The sequence below is a fragment of the Mytilus edulis genome, unplaced genomic scaffold, assembly GCF_963676685.1.
Source record: "Mytilus edulis unplaced genomic scaffold, xbMytEdul2.2 SCAFFOLD_952, whole genome shotgun sequence".
NCBI classification, from domain to species: domain Eukaryota; kingdom Metazoa; phylum Mollusca; class Bivalvia; order Mytilida; family Mytilidae; genus Mytilus; species Mytilus edulis.
In genome coordinates, this window is record NW_027268608.1 from 27,501 (window position 1) to 29,560 (window position 2,060).

Genomic DNA, 2,060 nt, shown 5'->3' on the forward strand with positions numbered 1-2,060 from the left:
TTTGCTGCCGTTGTATTGGTTCTTGTTCATTTTCCTCAAGATTTGACACATGAGAAGTGCAATTTCATGTAACAGTATGATGCCAAGTTTTGACATGCAAACATGGTTAGTTGAGCGAAATAGACGGCACACTATAACTAAAGGCGTGACATGTTCAATTCTGTTTTGTAAGATATTTTCCAATCAATCAAATCTTTTTTCTTTCCGGAATGTCGACACTCTGAAGAGTATGTATGCCTTTTCAAATTGATTTCTTCGTGTACAGATATGCACTGTCACATTGAAACCTGAAGGATAGGATGTCTTTCATTTTTTCTCCTCCAGTAATCCAAAATATATTTATCGAGTAGTAAAAAAGGGGGCACCCGGGTTCGAACCGGGGACCTCTCGATCTGCAGTCGAATGCTCTACCACTGAGCTATACCCCCAGATGAAAAACTTTAAGCAATTTTGGGTTCTTATAGGTGATAACCTTAATGGTTACAACCAATACAAGTTGAGAGTTAAGACTTTTTGTCCACAAAAAAAAAAAAAAAGATGATTCAAGGCTGTCTTTCACGTCAGACAATTTCATTGATCTAATTGGAAAAGGTGACGTGTACATATAGATAAGACTTCGATATTGTATAATGACATACTTCTCCGCACTCAGTTTGCTGGTGCGAGCTGGGTCGTATTAAAACGAAACTGAAATCCCAATATTTCAGACGATTCCATACACTTGGCTGAATTTTGATGTTTTTTGTAAGATTTTCTTTTTCACTTTGAGTAAAAAGGACCTACCTTTATCAGTACAAATTTCACACATCTGCAGCAAGAGCCTCCATAGCTCAGTGGTAGAGCACTGGTCTTGTAAACCAGGGGTCGTGAGTTCGATCCTCACTGGGGGCTTAGGAGATAATATTCACATCTCCCCAAGTTTTTGCTGCCGTTGTATTGGTTCTTGTTCATTTTCCTCAAGATTTGACACATGAGAAGTGCAATTTCATGTAACAGTATGATGCCAAGTTTTGACATGCAAACATGGTTAGTTGAGCGAAATAGACGGCACACTATAACTAAAGGCGTGACATGTTCAATTCTGTTTTGTAAGATATTTTCCAATCAATCAAATCTTTTTTCTTTCCGGAATGTCGACACTCTGAAGAGTATGTATGCCTTTTCAAATTGATTTCTTCGTGTACAGATATGCACTGTCACATTGAAACCTGAAGGATAGGATGTCTTTCATTTTTTCTCCTCCAGTAATCCAAAATATATTTATCGAGTAGTAAAAAAGGGGGCACCCGGGTTCGAACCGGGACCTCTCGATCTGCAGTCGAATGCTCTACCACTGAGCTATACCCCCAGATGAAAAACTTTAAGCAATTTTGGGTTCTTATAGGTGATAACCTTAATGGTTACAACCAATACAAGTTGAGAGTTAAGACTTTTTGTCCACAAAAAAAAAAAAAAAAGATGATTCAAGGCTGTCTTTCACGTCAGACAATTTCATTGATCTAATTGGAAAAGGTGACGTGTACATATAGATAAGACTTCGATATTGTATAATGACATACTTCTCCGCACTCAGTTTGCTGGTGCGAGCTGGGTCGTATTAAAACGAAACTGAAATCCCAATATTTCAGACGATTCCATACACTTGGCTGAATTTTGATGTTTTTGTAAGATTTTCTTTTTTCACTTTGAGTAAAAAGGACCTACCTTTATCAGTACAAATTTCACACATCTGAAGCAAGAGCCTCCATAGCTCAGTGGTAGAGCACTGGTCTTGTAAACCAGGGGTCGTGAGTTCGATCCTCACTGGGGGCTTAGGAGATAATATTCACATCTCCCCAAGTTTTTGCTGCCGTTGTATTGGTTCTTGTTCATTTTCCTCAAGATTTGACACATGAGAAGTGCAATTTCATGTAACAGTATGATGCCAAGTTTTGACATGCAAACATGGTTAGTTGAGCGAAATAGACGGCACACTATAACTAAAGGCGTGACATGTTCAATTCTGTTTTGTAAGATATTTTCCAATCAATCAAATCTTTTTTCTTTCCGGAATGTCGACA

The 2,060-nt window shown here is 38.2% G+C and overlaps 4 non-coding genes across 4 annotated transcripts; 2 read left to right on the plus strand and 2 right to left on the minus strand.

The window, feature by feature from the left end:
* Positions 1-356: 356 nt before the first annotated feature.
* On the minus strand, positions 357-428 carry Trnac-gca (transfer RNA cysteine (anticodon GCA)). Its single transcript has one exon. It is a non-coding gene; the product is annotated as a tRNA-Cys (tRNA).
* Positions 429-819: 391 nt separating this feature from the next.
* Trnat-ugu (transfer RNA threonine (anticodon UGU)) lies at positions 820-891 on the plus strand. The gene has a single exon. It is a non-coding gene; the product is annotated as a tRNA-Thr (tRNA).
* A 386-nt stretch (positions 892-1,277) lies between these two features.
* Positions 1,278-1,348, minus strand: Trnac-gca (transfer RNA cysteine (anticodon GCA)). The gene has a single exon. It is a non-coding gene; the product is annotated as a tRNA-Cys (tRNA).
* A 392-nt stretch (positions 1,349-1,740) lies between these two features.
* Trnat-ugu (transfer RNA threonine (anticodon UGU)) lies at positions 1,741-1,812 on the plus strand. Its single transcript has one exon. It is a non-coding gene; the product is annotated as a tRNA-Thr (tRNA).
* Positions 1,813-2,060: the final 248 nt, after the last annotated feature.